Genomic DNA, 22,288 nt, shown 5'->3' on the forward strand with positions numbered 1-22,288 from the left:
ATTAACATAATATAATTTAAAAAATCATTATAAAAAAATAGTGTTCTGAGGGGTGCCTGGGTGGCGCAGTCGATTAAATGTCCAACTCTTGGTTTCTGCTCAAGTCATGATCTTGGGGTCGGGAGAACAAGCCCCAGGAGATCAAGCGCCGTGTTGGTTCCATGATCCGTGTGGAATCTGCTAGAGATTCTCTCTCCTTCTCCCTCTGCCTCTCACACTTGTGCACCCTCCTCTCTCAAACAAACAAATAAATCTTTAAAATATGCATATTTTTCTGAGGATAAGAATTTTATGTATGGTGGCCAGTGAATAGTTTTATGGCAGGTGGGTCTAACTATACCCCTCCTTTTGTACAAATAAGCCCAATAAGATGACTTATTCTCACATTCACCCATTTGGTGCTGAAGTTGGGATTAAAGCCCATGTTTTCTGATAACCTTCCTGTGAGTACATCTGTTGGTTTTTGTCTGCCTGGAAACCCTACCCCCTTCTGACTTCTTTCTTCCTCCATTCCAACCATGTAATTAAAGATTCCCAATCACATTACTCTATCCTTTAGCTCCAGGGTCTTACAGTAGGCCCATTGGTTTATTTCTCCCCAAAATTCAAATGGAAGGCTCCTGAAGTCTTGTGGAAATGCCCTGAGAGCAGGCACAGGGTCTCCTGCTGTTGAGGACCTAGAGGTCTCCAGATTCCTGTCCTTCCAAAGGTTATGATCTCTAGCTCTCCCATCAACTCTGGAACTGTTCAAGAATCCTCTTTCCAGGGGATCCCTCCTACATTGTTGGTGGGAATGCAAGTTGGTACAGCCACTCTGGAAAACAGTGTGGAGGTCCCTTAAAAAGTTAAAAATTGAACTACCCTATGACCCAGCCATTGCACTACTGGGTGTTTACCCCAAAGATACAGACGTAGTAAAGAGAAGGGCCATATGCACCCCAATGTTCATAGCTGCATTGTCCACAATAGCCAAATCATGGAAGGAGCCGAGATGCCCTTCAACAGATGACTGGATTAAGAAGCTGTGGTCCATATATACAATGGAATATTACTCAGCTATCAGAAAGAACGAATTCTCAACATTTGCTGCAACATGGACGGCACTGGAGGAGATAATGCTAAGTGAAATAAGTCAAGCAGAGAAAGACAATTATCATATGATTTCTCTCATCTATGGAACATAAGAACTAGGATGATCGGTAGGGGAAGAAAGGGATAAAGAAAAGGGGGGTAATCAGAAGGGGGAATGAAACATGAGAGACTATGGACTATGAGAAACAAACTGAAGACTTCAGAGGGGAGGGGGTGGGGGAATGGGATAGACTGGTGATGGGTAGTAAGGAGGGCACGTATTGCATGGTGCACTGGGTGTTATACGCAACTAATGAAGCATCAAATTACATCGGAATCTGGGGATGTACTGTATGGTGATTAACATAATATAATAAAATAAAATTAAAAAAAAAAAGAATCCTCTTTCCAATGAACTACCTTTTTCTCTTAGCCAGAGTCAGTTTCTACTGTGTATTAATCAAAGAATAGGTATACCCCCTATTCTCTTTACTCTGGCACCAAATGGAGCAAAATGGGAACATACTTTTAAGGATTTAACTGTTCTATTTATATTTTATTTATTATATTTTTAATTTCTTCCTGATTGAAAATAGTCATTGCATATTAAAATCATAACTTAGAATTTCTCTTATTGCATATGCATAATTTAAATCCATATACTCCAGGTTTATTTATCCCCAGGAAAGTTAACAAGTTAGATATTTTATTTTTAAATTTTTGTCCTTTTGACTCCTCTATTATAAGAATAAAAAAAGTTTCTGTAAAGGGCCAGATAGTAAATATTTTAGGCTTTGTGAGCCATCTGGTATCTCTCACAACTACTCAACTGTTGTTGCAGCCATGGACAGTACATAAATGAATGAATGTGTCTGTGTTCCAATAAATGGACACTGACATTTAAATTTCATGTGTCATAAAATATTCTTCTTTTGATTAAAAAAATTGAAAATGTCAAAACAATTCTTAGTTTGTAAGCCATACAAAAATGGTAGCTAAATCTGTTGCATGAACTATAGTTGGTCAACTTCTGATCTTTCTCTCAATTGTGATACATTCTCGGACAGGAGAAATTTGACTTATGAAATTGAGATTATAAAGTAATATGCATTATTTATGTGATATAGAGCAACTTGTTTGTCTCCTAAATTGAGAAGCATGTATTCAAGGATATAACTAGAAGGAGATATATATCTATAAAGGGTATAAGTAGATAAGATCTTCCTATTCCCAGGAATTCTTATGTCACATGGGAGAAAGCAGAAAGATCATACTATATGCTAAACTTCTCTGTAGTTATTTCTTGACCATCTAATTTTATAATGTACTAATTAAACATTCATTATTAACACAGAATCAAAGAAAATAAGGGACTTTCAGAGGTAGATCACCTAGACACGTACAGTAATAATGATGCCTTGTATTTGTACAGCGTTTGATAGTTCACAAAAATTATAGTTCCACATATTATCTCTTCAGATCCTCAAAACAGCCCTGGAGGTAGAGAGACAAGGTATTATTATCCTAATTTCAAGAACAGCAACCTGCCCAACATTACACAAGGGACAAGGGAGTGGGAGGAATTTTCTAGTCATACCTCTGAGTCATAGTCAGAATAATTTCCATCAAATATAATGATACAATCATGCAATTCAAGAGCTGGGTAATGAGTAAATCCTGCTTTACCAGCTGACGAACATGCAGTGATTCAACATAGGGATGCCTTTGGTTTGTCAATACAAGCCTCACATGTCTATATCAGTGGGAAATCCAGACCTCCTCTCCTCACCTCTTTCTCTTATACATCTAGGAATCACAGCAATCATAATCATGGCTGATTGTTCTGGGAGGTGTTATCCTAGCTGCTGTAGGAGCTGGGAGCCTAATGCCATTGCTGACTCCAGAGCTTTCCAAAGCTATGCCCTTGGAAAGCAATGCCCTTGTCAACTTCCACTGCTGCCCACAGGATTTGAACATAGTGTCCTTGTAACTACTGAAGCACCAGGCTGAGATAATTACACTCCAACTCACACCCAAGCTCCAGTGTCACCAAGACCTTTGGCTACCATAACTTTGCCTATGAATACACAGGCCATCAGAAGGAAGGGACTTGGATTGTGCTTCCTGCCCTCACTTGGCTGTTACTGGGACACTTCCCTTCAGTTGTTCCACAAAAAGAGAGATGCTTCTTTCCTCAGGATCACACTTTAAAACAGCGCATTGACACCAACTGGCTCAGGGATCCTAATATTACAGTTCCTTGGATTCATTCGCTCAGTCACTTACCCAGGGCACAAGCTGGGTATAGAAATAAGCTGCCCTAAAGCCTTTATGTATGTTCGTATGTTAAGTATGTATGCATGGATTGATTGATTTAAATTTAATTTCCAGTTATGGAAAATTTAAAACACACACAAACAATAGAGAATATGGTATTAAATCCCATTTGTCCCTCGTACCCATCACTTAGCTTTAATACTTATCAATCCTTGCTTAATCTTGTTTTTATCTCTCTTGCCACTTCCCCCCTTCCCTCTGGAAATATTTCAAGGAAATCCTGTAGATCATAGAATTCCGTCCTTATTCAGCATGACTCTAGTAGACTATTTTCAAAAACAGAACCACAGTATCATTATGACAAGGACAAAATTACAAACCCTTAATTAATATTCCTCAATATCATCTAATATCCAGTCCAAGGTCAAATTTCCCAATTGTCTCAAAAATGTCTGTTTATAACTTTTTTGTCAAATCAGGATCCACATACTGTATTTGGTTGTTAGGTCTTTTAAATCTTTTTTAATTCATTAAGGTAATTTGTTTGTTGAAGAAAGCCCATCATTTGTCCTGTAGAACTTTCCACATTCTGGGTTTAGTTGATTGCATCTTCTCTGGTGTTGTTTTGACACTTTTCTATATTGCTCATTCTCCTTTCTCCTCATAAACTGTTACATTTAGAGGCTTGATTGGATTTAAACTCAAAATATTTTGGGGAGTCGCAAAAATACTTCATAGGTGATTCGATATATTTCAATTGCACCACATCAGATGCATATGATTTATGGTTGTTCGACTCTTATTGATGTTAAAAATTGATCAGTGGTTCCAGGTGTTTTCACTCTACCCACCAATCTTTCATTTAATGTTTTAGCAGCCATTGATGATTGGTATTTAAGTCTATTTTATTAGGAGATTACAAAATGATCTTTTGTCATTTCTTTTATATTTATCAGCTGGAAAATTTTTTTAAAGATTTATTTATTTATTTTGAGAGACAGAGAGAAACTGCACGCACATACATGGGGCGGGGGGGAAGAGAGAGAGGGAGAGAGAGAATCTCAAGGTGACTCCATCCTGAGCATGGAGCCTGACAGGGGCTTGATCTCATGACCCTGAGATCATGACATGAGCCAAAACCAAGAGTTGGGCGCTTAATGGACTGAGCTACCCAGGCGCCCCACAGTTGGAAATATTTTATACAAAGAGGCTTTTTCTTAACAACTCTGGTCACCCTAAAATACAATTTGTACAGGAGAAACAGAATGTTTGATTTTTCTCCTTTGTTTACCAACTGCCATTACCATATAACTCAGCAACTTACTGTAGCAACCTCCAGGTGACTTGTACATTTTCTTTTTTCCTAATGTCATTATAAACTTGTGGATTTTAACATCATTGAAGTGATAAATGATTTAAAGTATATTCTGTAGGGGCGCCTGGGTGGCTCAGTTGGTTAAGCACCCGCTTTCAGCTCAGGTCGCGGTCCCAGGGTTCTGGGATCGAGTCCCACGTGGGGCTCCCTGCTCAGTGGGAACCCTGCTTCTCCCTCTGCCCCTCCCTCCACTCCTGTGCTCTCTCTCTCTCTCAAATAAATAAAATCTTTAAAAATAAATAAATAAAATCTATTCTGTAAGCAATGGTGAACCACGCAACTTTCAAACATAAAGCATACCTGACCATGTATCTAAAAATCAAACAGTAAACTTATTGTTTTAGGAGGAATCCTTTCTTATGGAACTAAAAATTAAGATAAAAATCTCCAAACATATCTAAACTTTTATTCACAACATTTAACAATGAATATTTTCAGGATCTTATACTCATTCTCTGATTTTCTTCTTTACTTTCACTCCTTTTTTTGGACTTCATCTCATGAATGTCTGAGTATCTGATTGAGGATAGAGATTCAGTTTCCAATGATTTCCATCTTTATATCATTCAAATTACATTTATAAGACCTACATTTCCTATAATTAGCGTTTGCAATTTCATTTTTATAAAATAAGAGCAAATTAATATCCAAATAATTGGCCAGTACTCTGGTAATTGAGCATGAGTGTGTGGACAGTGGGGACGCAGCTCCAATGGAAGCATGACCAACAGTGAGTGCCAGTGTGTGAGATCAACGTGCTTGTCCGGTCACATACCAAAGATAGAATTTGTTGCATAAAAAGAGGGTTAGGTGTTTTAACAGAGTATGCATGAAACTCTACTATCAACTGTGACAGGCTGGATTGTTTGTCAGCTTACTTGTTATAGCTCCACCAGACAATTTGTTCTGAGAGGGCAGAAGCCACACCTGTATTGTTCATTTACTCCTAGAATGCAGTACATGATTTTTAAAAACGGAAGAAAAAATGATGCATGCAAGGCAAGAGAAAAATCTACAATGGTTTTGAGCAGTGAGAGTCATAACTAGATCCATTTTTTAGTTGTACCTTTTGCATATTTGGCTATGGGCTACTGGTATGGTATACATATTTCTTTAAAAATTTCTTTGAGTATAGATGTAGTACATTTCATTTAGGAATATTCTGAACAGTAAACCAATCAAACAAAGTCCCCGGTAGTTCCATTCCTTCAGGTTAACATTTGGGTGTCTATGTCTGTATAATATTAAACAATATAGGAATCACCTTGAACATATTGTTTGGTAATCTGCTTCTACATTTAAATACATGGTTAATGCTATCCTATGTTACCTTCTCCTACAATAGAAATTGTAACGGCTATATTCCATGATCATATCTATTTTTAAAGTAACCAGACCCAAATCCAATTTCCAAACATGAGATTCTGATGAACAGGACCACAGAGCAGTGATTCTGATCAGAATTGTGCTTGTTAATAACAGCAGGCAGTTCCATGGCACATACAACTCCATTATGTGAGATTAACCTCAACAACTATTCATTTAGTTTGGTTTGATTTTCTGCCAGTCTTATGACCAACTTGAAGCAGGTCCTAGAACAGAGAACGTTGTTTGGTGTCCAGGGAAGCAGCAAACTAGAGAAGCCATCCCAAATTTCAGAATAATAGAGAGTCAACATTCTCTTTATACCTATGTTATCCATTTTCTGCAGCAGAATTTGAATTAAAAGGATAAAAATGCCATGGAGGTTAGGTTAAACACCGTGGGGGAAGTAACCTATTACTGTAGAAAGGATTGGAAATGGTGAAACCAAAAAGAAGCTGAAAACAAAGCTGTCGATACATTTTGCTTTCAAGATTCTACACTGTGTAAATGTCCTTCAAGACGATAAACTTAAGGCTGATTCATTGTCACTTGCTTCTGCGTGGTTTCCCAGGCATCTTAGCTAGCAACCACCCTGCCCTCAGGGTACAGAGGGCTAGTAAATATTTTTCAGGCAGACTGACAATAGGAAAGAATTGTAGGACAAGAAACTACCTGCAGTACTGAGGTGGGAGTATCCTGGAAAGTGATGTGCTGAAAAACTGACACTTCCAGCTGGTTAACTTTTATACTTGTGCATTTATTCATTTTTTTGCGACATTCACTCATCAATGACGGACGAGTGAATATATGACAGCGTAATGATACAGGGGAAATAATGCAGTATTGTGTATAGAATTGGGAGACATGCAAAACGAGTGTCATGGTATTTCTTTTCCCTTTACTTTTTTTTTTTCAGTAATCTCTGCACCCAAGGTGGGGTTTGAACTCAGGTCACTGAGATCAAGTTAAGTGCTGCTCCGACTGAGTCAACCAGGCGCCCCCATGGTATTATTTCTTTGAAAAGCTTAAGGAAGGAGGTTCCTGGGTAGGGGACGCCTGGGTGACTCAGTTGGTTCAGCGTCTGCCTTTGGTTCAGGTCATGATCCCAGCGTCCTGTGATCTATTCCCATGTCAGGCTCCCTGCTCAGCAGGGAGTTTGCTTCTGCCCCTCTCCGTGCTCCTTCTCTCGCTCATTCTTTTTCCCAAATAAATAAAATTGTTAAAAAAAAAAAAAAAGCTTAAGGAAGCATGCTTTAGGCCTTTGTTATTTGATATAGTATGTATTATCTTCTGACCATCAGTATCCATTTCCTTATTTTGGTGACAGCACCCCAAAATTTCTTCTGGGGAACCACTCCTCTCCTATAATCCATGTTCATTGGATGAAACAGCAGTGCAGCATGTGACTCACATTTGACCAATCACAGCACAGAATTTGCCTAGGTACAGTGATTTGTTAAGGGACAGGCAGATAATCTGTGTTGGTTTAATTAGTGAATCCGGGGACTTATGGGAAGGATCTCTTTCTTGATGGACTTGGACCAGGATGGATATAGACTTGAAATTGTTGGGAACCATCTTGTTACCACATGAAGCCTGAATATAAAGGCAATATGGAGGAGAGGTGAGACTTTTTTATCGTTGCTTTTTGTTTTTCAGAAGGACTCTCTGATCTGATCTGAAATGGGGCATGCGTGGAAGTAGGTTGAAAGTAACCATCTTGTTACCAGATGAAGCCTGAATATAAAGGCAATATGGAGGAGAGGTGAGACTTTTTTATCGTTGCTTTTTGTTTTTCAGAAGGACTCTCTGATCTGATCTGAAATGGGAATGCGTGGAAGTAGGTTGAAAGTTCTAACTCCACCCTTATTTTCACAGGACTGCTAGAAGTGTCTAAATTATTTATAAAAAAAATTGATACTTTACGACAACAAGAGACAAGAAAAACTCTGTATTGGAATAGTTTATTATATAAACATCATATATTAGTTCTAGGGATATGATTGTGGAGTGTATAAAATAGATATTTTTTCAAGAAACGTATAATCTGCTTGGAAAGACATGAACAACATTAAAAACGAAACCCTTTAGAACACAAATGAATTGCAAACAGCATGCATATAAATGCTCTGCATGTCAATATAAAGTGATAACTATCTAGAAACAAAACCGGCCTACAACAAAAGCATGGGTAGAAGGGTTTAGGCTAAACTCTGAGTATTTCCATTTAATTCTCAAGGCACTGGTCCTCATATCCCTAATCTTTAGGTAGATTCGTACATTTGTATTTCCTATCTGGATGTTTCCTCTGAATTACTGACTTGCATATTTAATTGCCTATTTGATATCTACACTTAGATGTCCAATAGGCATCTCAAATTACCTGGTCCCCAAGAGTCTTTTCCTCCAAACTTGCTTGACCTAGACTATTTTCCAAATTTCAGTAGATGGCAACCCCATCCTACTGTTTAGGTCTAAAACCTTACAAGTTGTCTTTTACTTTCTCTCTCTCTCTCTTTTTAAAGATTTTAATTAATTATTTGAGACAGAGAGAGAGGGTGCCTGAGCTGGGGGAGGGGCAGAGGGGGATGGAGAAGCAGACTCCCTGTTGAGCACAGAGACTCAGGGCTTGATCTCAGCACCCTGAGATCATGACCTGAGCTGAAGTTGGACACTTAACCGACTAAGCCACCCAGGAGACCCTACTTTTTCTTTTTCTTGCATCTTGAATCCATTCCATCAGCGAATCTTAGTGTCTCTATCTTCAAAATGTATTCAGAATCTAAACACTTCTTAATACTTCCACTGCTGCCTGAATTATTGTAATAGCCTAACTGGTCTTCTTGCTCTCATCGTTGCCCCCCTAAAGTCTATTCACAATATAGCACCTAAAACAGTCTCATTTTATTAGATAAATTTTCAAACAAACGGCAAAGGTGAAAAAATTTTACATTGCTCCGTCTGTATACCCACGACCCAGATTCTACTATTAGCAGAAGAGTCCTGCTTCACGATGACAGATTCTGTAGCTCCTCTGTCCGAAGCTCCCTGATAGCTTACCTCATTCAAAAAGGAAAAGGCAATTCCTTACCATAGTCTTCAAGACCTAGTATGATCTGGTCCCTAATTCCATTCTTCCCTGTTATTACTCTTTAGCCTCACTGGTCTTGTTGCTGCTCAAACATGGGTACATTCTCGCTTTAGGGTCTTTGCACTTGCTGTCCCTTTGCTTGGGATGCTCTTCTCCTAGGTATTTGAATGACTTGCCTCTTTCTTTGGATCACTTCATCAGAGGTCTTTTCTGACTCCTCCAAGTAAGTATTAGGTTGAACAATTTAATGTCATTCAACCATGTTGAACCACATGAATCTAATATTGTTCTGAGTTTAAAAAGAATGTAAAAAAAGATCAGGAATTTCATACGGTTCAAGCTAATAAAATAGCACCACCCTACCCTTTTATTCTCACCTGGGTTCCAGTATTCTTTACAGAGCTTCTCACCATCTTATGTACTATCATAGTGTACTGTCTAGAAGGTCCTCAAAGATGGAGGATCTTTCTGTTTTGTTCAATGCTGTGTACTCAGCATGCAGATTCGAACTTGGCTAGAGTGGGCACTCAGGACATATTTAAGGAACGAATTCTTCACATTGAAGCCAGAGCGATCTTTCAGTAACACAAATCTGATGTCACTCCCACTAAAAACTCTTAAATTGGTTTGGATCACTTTTTTTTTCTTTTTTCTTTTCTTTTTTTTTTTTAATCACTTTTAAAACAAAAATGAGAATCTTTACCAGGCCAATAAGACCCTGCATGATGGGTCCTTGCTTAATTCTCTAGACTCATCTCACATTATCTCCTTCATTTCTTTTCATGCCCTGGGACTCTGCTGCTTCCATTATGAAGTCTTTATGTTTTTCCTTTATGATTCTTCTGTATCAAGTTCACTCTGAGCCAGTATTTTTTTTAAAGATTTTATTTATTTTAGAGAGAGAGTGTGCAAGCAGTGGGGTGGGGGGGTGCATTGCAGAGGGAGAGAGAGAGAGAGAGAGAGAGAGAGAGAGAATCTCAAGCTGACTCCAAGATGACACAGAGCCCGATGTTGAGCTCCATCCGAGGACCCTGAGATCATGACCGGAGCTGAAATCAAGAGTCAGATGCTCAACCAACTGAGCCACCCAGGCGCCCCACCCTGATGCAGTTTTTAAATCTTGGCTCAAAGCATCTCTTGCTAGAAGCCATTTTGGACACTCCAGATTAGGTTTGAGTTCCACTTCAATGCCGTCATGCACCACCTCCCTACCCTTAGTAATAACTATTTGGATTATAAAGTTACTTTTGTGTGATAATTTGTCTCCCTTATCAGACAGTAAGTTTCATAAGAAAACACAGCTTTCTTTCTACTTCCCACTGTATCCCTACCATCTGTGAAGTATCTGGCACATAGTAAGAGCTTAATACTCCTTTAAAAAAATCGATCCTATTGTCTTTGTTACTCGTGTCTAACTGGGTACCTGGTACACAGTAGATGAATACCTTTGCTAAATGAGCTGTAGGATGAAAGATGTTTGACTACACATTTACAATAAATATATAATGTAGAAGAGCCATCACTTGATTATCTGTGATTAGGCATTCATACATAATTGATATCTACACCAAATCCCAGATTCTATCCTCTCATCAACTTTTCCTCACCACTAAAACTGAAGAACTTAAGTTACACTTCTTTCCTTTCCTCTGTTTACTCTGTGAACTGTCTGGCTAGGAAAGTCCACATAGAGCCAGAATGAGCCATAAGTGAGATTGGCTTCTGAACCAACAGACTGCATTCTCTCTTAGATAGTTAGATGTTAGAAACATTTTTATTTTTATTTACTTATTTTTTAAAAAAAGATTTTATTTATTTGAGAGAGACAAAGAGAGAGACAGAACACAAGCAGGTGGAGGGGCAGAGAGAGTGAGAAGCAGACTCTCCACTGAGCAGGGAGCCCGATGTGGGGCACAATCCTGGGACTCCAGGATCATGACCTGAGCCAAAGGCAGATGTTTAACCAACTGAGCCACCCAAATGCCCCGAAACTTTATTTTTTTAAAGATTTTATTTATTTATTTGACAGAGAGAGAGACAGCCAGCGAGAGAGGGAACACAAGCAGGGGGAGTGGGAGAGGAAGAAGCAGGCTCCCATCGGAGAAGCCTGATGTGGGGCTCGAGCCCATAACGCCTGGATCACGCCCTGAGCCAAAGGCAGACGCTTAACCGCTGTGCCACCCAGGCGCCCCCGAAACTTTTTTATTTTTAAACATTTTATTTACTTATTTAGAGAGAATGAGCAGGGTAAGAAGCAGAGGAAGAGGGAGAAGCAGACTCCCCGATGAACAGAGAGCCTGATATGGGCTGGATCCCACAACCTAGGGACTGTGACCTAAAGCTGAAGGCAGATGCTTGATCGAGCCACCCAGGTACCCCTAGAAACTTTTTTTCCCCAAATGAAAAGCTTTCCATTATCTTTCTTATTTTTTTAAAAAAAGATTTTATTTATTTATGTATTTATTTATTTATGGTGAGAGCAGGGGGAGGAGTGGGCGGAGAGAAAGAATTCCAAGCGGACTCTGTGCTGAGCCTGATGCGAAGCTCGATCCCATGACCCTGCAATCATGATCAGAGCTGAAATCAAGTCAGACTCCAAACTGACTGAGACACCCAGGTGCCCCTATTTTTCTTTTAATTTTAACAGCAATCTCTTTGAAAACATTTCAGTGGTTAGAGGATATAGTAAAACATACACATACACAGGTTGTATACATTTACAGGTTTATTAGGGCGGAATGACATGGAACAATATAAGCAGAAAAAAAAGCAAAAATCTTACAAATGACTTCCTTTTAAGTGCGCTGAAACAGACATTTTTAGTAAACTTGTAATTCCAGATGAGCACTGTGGCAAGCTTATTGACTCTGTCATGTTAATTTAGGAAAAGAGAGAAGAGCCAAATCAAGTACAATAAAAACGGATTTACAAAATGGTATAAAAATGGTAATTTTTGGATATAATGAAACATAAAAAGAAACTAAAAACCTAAAGAAGATAGAGGATGTTAATTTTCTAGTTTTTAATAATGTATTATGGGTATGCAAGATGCTACCAGTGGGGGAACCTAGGTAAAGGGTACCCAGAACCTCTCTGTATTATTTTTGCAACTTCTTGTGAGTCTATAATTATTTCCAAATAAAAAGTGAAATAAATAAATTTAAAAAGTGAAAAAAGACAGCAGGAAAATAGTAAAGGGAGATAAGAAGGAATTTTTAGAAAGACAATTTAAATATACATAGTTGAAAACTGTTTTGCCAGATTTCCATAGGTTTGTAAGGAGTTAACCAAAATTTTAAAAAATGCTTCCAAGACAGACAGACACACACACACACTTGACTAATAAAAAATTAGGTTCTGAAAACTGGCATCCTATTTTTAATGTTGGAACTAGTGATATTTTCCAGAGACATGGAGAGAGTGAAACATAGTACTGTTTGCAAAAAACAACTTAATTTTGCAAAAACCACAAAAATGAGTGTTCACTCTTGAGAAAGGAAAACTTTTATTTCTTGACATCATCAAAGAAAAACGTGAAAGATCTGATATGAAAGGAACAAAAATGTACAAATCATACCACCTCATTCCTCAAAACTGTATAAACATTTGCAAGATTTTCCTTCATCCATTAAATGTCCCTAGAACAGCCAGCCTACACAGACCTGGGGGCATTCACATGTCACAATATTCCATACAAATCTGGGAACACATATTTTTGGCAGAAAGAAATCACTTATGTGCAAGGAAAGACTGCCTGTGAAGGAATTCAGAGTGACATTTAGGCAGGACCCCTTTGCAATGACAAAATGTTAGTGTCATAATTTATCACTCAAAAAACACATGGCATTATGAGCTTTTATGAGTAGCTTTTTTGGTGCTGAATAGATGGCAAATATCCTATAGAGGGAGAAGTAAAAACACGGAGAAGCTCCAAAATTGCCTCATATCACTGTACTTTAAAGGTTATTAAACCAACATGCAAATCTGCTTGGCTGCACATGGTGCAAAGTAAAAGGGGAATTAGGGCTAGAAAGACCTGAGTTCAAATTCTGCCTCTTCCAGCTACTAGTTTTGTTACCTTGGGCTAGTCGCAGTCTCTGAATCTCAATGTCTTTGTTACTAAAATGGGTATAATAATCCCCATATCTCAAGGTTGGTCCTAGTACTGAAAGGGTAATATATTTAAGTGCCTAGCACAGTGCTGTGCAAACAGTAGGTAGCAATAAGTGTGAGCTCCTTCCCAGCTTTCCCAGAAGACACACCAAAATATTTCTTTCTCCGTTAGTTTGGTATGTGTCAAAACAAATGGCTAAGGAGTAAATAAAAAGGGCAAGAGAATCTAATCCTATCATCCAAACAATTGTTCTATTAATTATGCAGTTATATAAACTAATATTTAATAAACATTATTAGCTTTATTGGTATTATTCAGAAAATGCATTAATACCTGAATAGGTCCTCTATTTTGCAAGTCCGCTTTTTATTTTGACTTTAACTGATTTAGCAAAATAGGCCATCAATTCTTTTATTCAGATTATAATAGAGTACGATCTTTCAGGACGATTACGCTCCTCTTTTTTTCTAAGATTTTATTTATTTATTTATTTGAGAGAGAGAGAGAATGACAGAGACAGCACAAGTGGGGTTGGAAGGGTGTAGGGGTAGAGAGAGAGGGAGAAGCAGGCTCCCATGGAGCAAGGAGCCTGAGGCCGGGCTTGATCCCAGGACTCTGGGATCATGACCTGAGCGGAAGGCAGACACTTAACCAACTGAGCCACCCACGCGCCCCAAACTTCTCTTGATCCCAGGTAAAAATCATAGTTTTAGTGTTTACTCATGGGTCTGAGAAAAAGTGACATGGAAAAAGAAATGGTAAAAAGTTAAAGAATTTGTTTTTCAAGGCTGATGGTGTAATTCTCCCTATGATGAAGCACCTGTTGATATCTGTCTGGAGACCAACGTTCCCTAAGTCATGCCTTGAACCTCCGCTAAGAGTGCCGTATTCCCAGGCTCCATCAACTCAAAAGGGTGAGCAAGCCTTGTGAAATTGCAAGGGTGGACAGCACAGACACAGCCCTTAGAAGGCCTTAGGGACAGGTTCTTAACATGGAATCCGTGGGCTTACTCAGCAGGTTCTGGAACCTGCAGTCCCTGCCTATGAAATTGTGTCCAAGTGTATTTCATGACTTTTCCCCAGGAAGCTGCTCAACTATCACTTCCCTCTAGAGGCTGGTTCTCTAGCCATCCTATCCTGAAAAAGGGGTCGCGCCTACACAATCTCTCACATCATTCTTATGTATTTCCTGCACAGCCTTACCACAATCTGTCATTACCTTGTTTGTCTGCCTAAACTCTTCTACCCCAGTAGAAGGTAAGCTTCCCAAAGAGCTGGGCCCTGGCCCTTCTCCAGCACCTCGAACCTGCTGAGTCTCGAGAGACACTTCTGGAATGAATGACAGGTCCGTGTCTAGCAGATATTTAACGGCCTCTACATCCCTCCATCCGCACCGCCCCCCCCAACCTCGCCGCATGCTTCTCCGGAAATCATTTTAAAATCACGCGTTTTCATTTTGGAAATAAGGCTTTTCGCGTTGCCATTACACCCACTCGCTCTCGCACACTCGTTCCCTACAGTCGGAACCGCTGCTCCGGCCCACTTACCCAAGCCCACTAGGCCGGACAGTTTAGAGGCAACCAGGGCAGGTGCAGCCTCGAGCGGGCGCCCGCCTCAATTCACCTTCCCGGCCCCCGGTGATCCGCGGGAGCCGAGGAACCACCTCTAGGCCGCCCGGGCCTCCGCCCACGGGGGTCGCACCCTGCCACCCTCCCTCCAGCGCGGCGCCAGCAGCTCTCAGTGGCCGCGCACAGCAGCATTAGCACCGCTCCCGGGGAGGCGCGCAGCCGTCGCGGGTGAGCCAGCTGTCCTTCGACAGGCCGGGATCCTGCCCGTCCCGCAGCGCGCGCCGCCGCGGCCGCAACTGCTTCCGGGTGAGCGGGTCACCGACCCTGTGGCCCCGCCCCTCCTCCGCCTCCTTCGCAAGCCGCCCGGGCTGCGGCTCCTCCCGGGGGCCGGTTCCCGCTGTCTCTGTTTCAGTCGCTGCACCGCGGGACCACCGGCGTGACTGACCGACCGGCCGCGGGCGCCGGGAGCCGCCGCGTCTAGCCCGGCCCTCCTGGCGGGAGCCTGGGACCCAGTTCGCCGTCCGCGCCCCTCGCCCTCCGCTCCTCGCTTTTCGCCTGGCCGGCTCCCGGCGGCCGGCTCGCTCCCGGCCCTTCCCGGGCGGCGCCGCAGCCACAGCCCGCGCCCAGGGACAGGTAAGGGCCGTCCCTCCCGCCGTTCCGGGGGCCCCTACCCGGCCTCTCCAGCCCGTGCGACCCGCGCCGCCGCTGACCCCTGCTGGGGGCCGGGCTTCCCTGCTGACTCTCCGGCCGAGGTCGCCCCCCGACTACCGCGTTCGCCGGCAGTACGCCTGATTTCTAACGCGCACCCTCAGTCCCTGCGAGGGGAAGGGGTTACTCCCATTGTGGGAGAAATTACATTGGGCCGCTGTCCCTCTGCCTCGGTTGCTCGAGGCTCCTTCTCTTCTTCCCCGGCGCGGCACTCCCTCGCTTCTGTCCCCAGACTGGCACCCCAGCGAACGGTGTCAGGCCGGTGGAGGGCGTAGCATTTTTATGGGATTTTTTTTCTTCCTCCTTGACCCTAACTGAAGCGCGGGCATAACAGGCGCTTGCTAGGAGGAGTGTCGGGGTTAATGCTTGACTAATATGGGGTGTTATTCACGAACAGATTGTTAAGTTATACAGCTCCAGTCAGGCCTCCTTCTCTTGCCTGTGGATATCCAGCAGAAAGCAGGACCTAAGGAAACGCACCTCTTTTCCTTTCTTAGAGGGAAAAAAGTTCAAGTGTTTGCTCTACTTCTCCACCGTGGGAGATACAAATATTAGGCTGCGGAGACATGGTTAGGGAAATACTGTATCCTAAACTTTAACTGTTTGTAGCTCATTTTCTTTGAGTTTCCATTTAATGACTCAGCATTTCTATGGTAAACAGAAAAACTGCAGAGTAGGTTAATTGACTAAAAGATAATATGTAAGAATAACTGAATAGCTATTAATTTTTTATGTTATCACAATGGGAAGAGAACGTGGATGCAGTAAATGGAACCAGAGATATGGTGAACAGGTACGGGTGGGCGAGTTCATAATATTTAAAATAACATTTTTTTCAAGATAACATTTTATGTGGGGGTAAATCTATATGTAAATATGCCACTGTTGGAGAATGCAATGTTGCAGATAAGACTTCGCAGAGACTTGAGGTTTGCTGTGGTTTGGAAGTCTTGCAGAATTAACCCTGTTTAACTAACATCATGCTCTGTTTAACAAATATAGAGATGATGACCTAGTAATATTATATTCATGTTAGAGTAAGAATTTCAGAAAGTGTGATTCATTTAGAAAGTTAGGTCACTCACTTTGTGAATCACTGATATGGATCTTAAAATTGGAATAGAGGAAAGCTGGAAGTTTGTTACTGCCTGTTTAGATGCCTTGAGTCATTTTGTGTGAAGTATTGTATTATGCTTTGTTAGGCTTGTTGCTGGATACTTACCGTCATGAAGGATGGTAAGGAAATAAAAATTGAACCTTTGCAGAATGTTTGGTTTTGGAATAGTTAGTTCCTAAGTGGATTGTTGTAATTTTACACCCCCCCCCCCCGCCGCCGCCCTTTTCTTTGCCAGATGTGGAAGATAAATGAAGGGGTCTAGAAACAAAATAAATGTCAGTGAAAAGGTATAAAAAAGTTTACTGAAATAATCTACAGTATATAAAAGTCTTTTCAGTGAAAGATCTCACCTATTTTGTGAATCCTTAAAAATGTGGAATGAGACTATACCGAGTTCTTATGTAAGTTCTGTTATAGAAGAAAGTGTGTTTTGAAGTTGTGATTTATTATTGGAATGAATTCATTGTAAACTAGAAATAACTTTTTATTGCTGAAATGTAATTTGATCATTTTTGGCTTTAAAAATTGTTAAGGAAAATAACCTTGAATCACAGAGTACTTGATACTTATTCTTAGCCTTGTTTTCTTTTACTTCTTTTTGGAATTCAGCTTATTTTATCTTGATTTTCAATTTTAGGGAACTTTAGTTAGTTATCAGCTATAAAGTAATGGTAAGCTGGTCTTGTTTACCAGGTTCCTTTGGTTATTTGAGTAAATTTTGGCATCTTATTTTCTTGGATATCCATTCTTATATACAGAGTGTTCCCTAATGTTGCTTTTGATTTTTGTCCAGCTAATAGTGACTTAATTAAGAATTTCAGTTCCCAGTAAACAGAGATTCCCTTTTGGAAAATCCCTTGTGGAAACCACCATAACTAACAGTCTTGATAGGTAGATATGCAAGAGAAGCCTTCTTATCTCATGATTTAAGCATTTCCATAATGAAGGAAAAAAAGTGATAGGAGGGTATATTTGGCAAATAGATTCTTTTTTTCTCAAAACAAAACCAAAAACATATTTTTACTAGAAATGAGAGCTGTGTCTTGCTAAGCTCTTTGTGAATTCTTTTACCCTGCTCCTAGCGTGAAAAGGAACAGAACTGATGATGTATAGAAAAAAAAAAAATTCTCCTGGCAGCGTGCTGGGAATGTTGATGAGGATCATTTAAGAGGAAGTTCAGTTCTTCTGTCTTCATCATAGGAGCACTTCATCATAGGAGCACTGTCCATTGCACCTACAAAATAGAGGCCATTTCTTAGCCTTTACCTTTTAGGTAGTTTCTTTCTGGAGACTCTGAATGGAGAGATGGGCCTTTAACCAGGAAAATGTACTACCTTATCCAGTTTGCAAACAATAAACTTTATGACCATTATTCAAAACTCAACTTTTAAAACTTTAGAGGGAAGGGATTGAGCAGAATTTGCCCAGTGAGTAAAATAACTTTACCTTTTTCTCCATTTCTCCTTTTAAGATACTAGATAGACACCTTTGGAAATGACCCTTTTTTGTGTTGCACATTGCACTTTTCTTTTAAAACTTTTTGCTCTATGAGAAATTAGGCCAGACTTAAAAGGAATCAAACATTGGGCTAAAAACTGGGTTTATTATAAGCATATTTTTTCATTTATTCTATTATTTCCTTATTCTGGTGGGGGGATGGAGAAAGGATTCTGTTTCTTGGGGGAACTCTGAGATTTGCTGAATGTGCATGCTTTTGTTTTGCTCTAGTGGTAGGGAGAGCAGTAGGTGAGAGTAAAAATGGTTGAGAAGCAGAAGACATGGCATACATAAATGGAAAGAGAATGCCCACTTAATGGGTACAGATGTTTGTAGGACTTTTAAAAATTGATAAAACATTTACAACGAAAATGTTACATGGTGCAAAGGAAGCCTCCTTTCCACAACAAACTTCTAGCCTTTTCTCACTCCTCCACCCCCTAATCCAAGCAACCACTGTGAATGTTTTCCTGTATATTCTTCTCCAAATTTTCTATTACATATGTAATCACCTATGTTTAAGAGAACTTTCTTCTATCTTTCATTCTTACCCTTGATATATCTTAGAGATTTTTCCGTATTAGCACGTGTGTCCATCTGATTTTTAAAAGACTGGAAGTCTTGCTCAGTGTAGGTGAACCATTATTTATTTTCCATGATTTATTTTACCATTCCCTATTAACAGACATTTGGGTTGTTTTTAGCTTTCTACAAATGTTGCTGGAGTAACAACTAGAATATAAATCTTTGCGCTATACTATAAGTATGTATATGGAATATATTTCTGAAAGAGTGATTGCAAAGTTGGGCCTTAAGTTGTGAAGATTTATAAATTTGTTTCAGTCTTATATTGGATTTTATTTTATAATAAAAGTTAACTTCTTTCTCAACCTCGTAGAAGAAAGGAGCTCTTACTTTGTATTTTATCCTTCCATTTAAAAAAATATTAAACTGGGGGCGCCTGGGTGGCACAGCGGTTAAGCGTCTGCCTTCGGCTCAGGGCGTGATCCCGGCGTTATGGGATCGAGCCCCACATCGGGCTCCTCTGCTGTGAGCCTGCTTCTTCCTCTCCCACTCCCCCTGCTTGTGTTCCCTCTCTCGCTGGCTGTCTCTCTCTCTGTCAAATAAATAAATAAAATCTTAAAAAAAATATTAAACTGTATTTTATAAGTCAATCTTAAACATCTGAGAGTGACCGGTGGTTAATTTCGTTTGTACTGGTAATGGTGAAAGTACTGTAGCTTGAAGACTGGTGTTACAGACAAACCACTTCACTTATATTGGGTAATAGTTAAATGAATACCTTTTGTAGTCGGTTGATTGTTTTAGGATTTTATGACTAATATCAATTAAAAATATTGTATATAGTTTAACTTCTTGCCCTGATGAAGTCTGCTACTATATTATTAGTTGCAAAAAATAGTCCACCTTCTGTCTTCCTTTACCTTCCACATTGTAATCTATTCATAATAAAATAAGTCTCTGTAGAGTTTGAGATTTCAAAGTCATTTTGCAAACCAGAGTGCTATGGATGGATTAATTTCCCAAGGCGGGGGCTAGGTACAGCTTCAGTTTTTGTTCTGCAAAGTGTTTGTGAGCACATTTAAGAGTTTAAGAGTTTAATTTCTGTATTATACAGCTCACTCATGACCAGGAGAAGGGGGGTTCAGGAACTTTTTCCCTTTTAAAATGAGAGATTCTAGAGAGAGGAAAAAAAAGTACTGAGGGGCTAATGTAATGATGAAGTTGGAACTTGTGAGTGGCAATGTCTCTGGCTGGTGCCCAGGGTCTATTTTGAGGCCTTGTCAGAGTACCTCTGACAGAACCTACCACATAACTGTAATCTGTCCTGGCCCCGCTGCCAGTCAGGAAGGCCTGCGGTTGAGGAAAAGCGGCAACCACAGAAGAGTGAATTTATAAAAGGCATTTGCCTCCAGAAGATTAAGGCTAAGTTTTGGGGTGAAAATCTGCTTAGCATGCATATCCTAGGGTCATTTTTTTTTCTTTTTGTCTTTCTTTTAAAGAGAAGAGTATGTTTCAGGAAAACTAATGAGGAAAGTATTTCAGAAGAATGTGCAGAAGGAAGAGCACAGGATTGTATCAGTATTGATGTTATGTCCTGGGTCTAAGAGTGATCAGTCAAATGTGTTACAACAGGGGAAAGCCATTACTGATATTGGCATAGGGAGGCCATGGCCCTAGTTGAACTAGTCCAATTCAGAGACTTGCACACGTCTTTGGATCAAAAGGACACTGGGAATGATGGGCTGTTTTATAGGATTATTTTGAGTTCGTACAGAGAAATTAGCGTCTTCCCATAGAACAGCTACAGTCTCATGTACATTATCATGAAGTTACCGCTTTAAAAATAACTTGAGGCTGTTACCAGATGCTATCTCCCAGCACAGCTGTCTCTGTGTATCATGTGCTTTCTCATGAAAACCTTGGTGTTTTCTGTCCTTAGTGAATGAGGCACTTGAGTTTAAAGTTCTGTAACTGATTTCTCTACTTAGGCTAGAAACCTGTTTAAAGGGCTTAGTACTCCACCCATTTATCCAAGGTTTCTGTCACCATATTAAACTGCAGCCTTGTATTACAGTCAAGGTTGTTTGAAGAATTCTGCATGCACTGCAAACATAATTTACAGATGCAAAGCCAGCAGATGGTTTCCTTTCTTTTGCTTTAGATTAGGTTGTAACTCCAAGAAATTTAGTTTTTCCTTGCCCTCAGAAATTTGGATTGTTTGCATTTGACAATAACGATGTATTTAGGACTGTATTCAGTGTGATGAGAAAAAGTAAACTGGAGTATTTCCCCCCTTTTTTCTATTCCTATTATCCCTTCCCTGTCTCAGGTCTCAGCCTTCCTCTACCAAAAAAAAAAAAAAAAAAAAAAAAAAAAAGGAGGTGAAGATAGTGCACGGCAGAGAGAGTGGAAAATAGGTTAGGAAAAGCGTTGGAGTACAAATGTATATCAGGTCATTTTTATTTCCTCAGAAGTGAACTATTAAAACCCTTCTTAAAAAATCGTAGTTTATTTTTTTCATTGTTTTCACTTTGAAGTTTGTATGTCTTAGTTTTTTTCGTTATGAACACCAAAATCTTAACTAATTTTGGATAACGTAGCTTTACTGTTTTAGGAAACTAATTTTAAAGTTACTTGTGATCACTTTGTTATTCTTTCTATATCCCCCACTTTCCTAAATTGAAACATTTTAACAGCCAGGAGCACTCTTTTGGCTCTCTGTTTTCTAAATAAAATAGAGTATACTGTATGCAGAGGATTAGGATGTTAAAATATTTACTTCCCTTTTAAATGGTTTAAGTTAATTTATAACAATAAACAATATAATCAGGAAGCATACATGTTGTTGCTATTAAAAAAAGAAAATACAAGAATTTCAGTAAAGTGACCCAAGGATTATAGGATTAAAGATAGGAAAAAAAGATTCAGTTTTAGGTTAGATATCTATTCCCCTGTCATGGATATTGCCATATCTAAGTGGATAGTCAAAGAAACGAGAGTCATTGTCTGCCTGTCTTACTTACCCAACTCACCCTTTGTTATCTATCCAAGTGGGGTTTTTAAAAAATTGTGATAAAATATACATAATATAAAATTTACCATTTTAATCATCTTTAAGTGTACAATTCAGTGTTGTTAAATACATTCACACTGTTGCACAACCTTCACCACCATCCATCTCCAGAACTTTCTTATTATCCCAAACTGAAACTGCACCCATTAAAAAATAACTCCTCGTTCCCCATAGCACCTGGCAACCACTATTCTACTTTCTGTCTCTATGAATTTGATTACTCTAAGTGCTTCATATAAGTAGAATCATATATTTCTGTTTCGTGTCTGGCTTATTTCACTTATCACAGTGTCCTCAAGTTTCATCCAAGTTGTAGCATGCATGAAAATTTAACTCCTTTTTAATGCTGAATAATATTCCATTGTATGTATATTCCACATTCTGTTTATCCCTTTGTGCATTGATGGACACTTGATTAGCTTTTGCCAAATTGTGAATAATGCTATTGTGAATAATACTGCTACCTGTGAACAGAAGTGTATAAATATCTGTTTGAGTCCCTGGTTT

The 22,288-nt window shown here is 39.7% G+C and overlaps 1 protein-coding gene across 8 annotated transcripts in view; it reads left to right on the top strand.

Moving 5' to 3' along the window:
* Window positions 1–15,165: 15,165 nt before the first annotated feature.
* The window catches only part of LRRFIP2 (LRR binding FLII interacting protein 2), a 109,432-nt gene continuing 102,309 nt past the window's right edge, over window positions 15,166–22,288 (top strand). For 2 of the 8 annotated variants that reach the window (XM_034662249.1, XM_034662248.1), the window contains exon 1: window positions 15,175–15,494. The gene's annotated coding sequence lies outside the window, so the exon portion shown is untranslated. Of the gene's footprint in view, window positions 15,495–22,288 lie in introns of all 8 variants that reach the window. The other 6 variants (XM_034662254.1, XM_034662247.1, XM_034662250.1 and 3 more) reach the window with 6 other exon arrangements.

Source organism: Ailuropoda melanoleuca, chromosome 6, assembly GCF_002007445.2.
Source record: "Ailuropoda melanoleuca isolate Jingjing chromosome 6, ASM200744v2, whole genome shotgun sequence".
NCBI classification, from domain to species: Eukaryota; Metazoa; Chordata; class Mammalia; order Carnivora; family Ursidae; genus Ailuropoda; species Ailuropoda melanoleuca.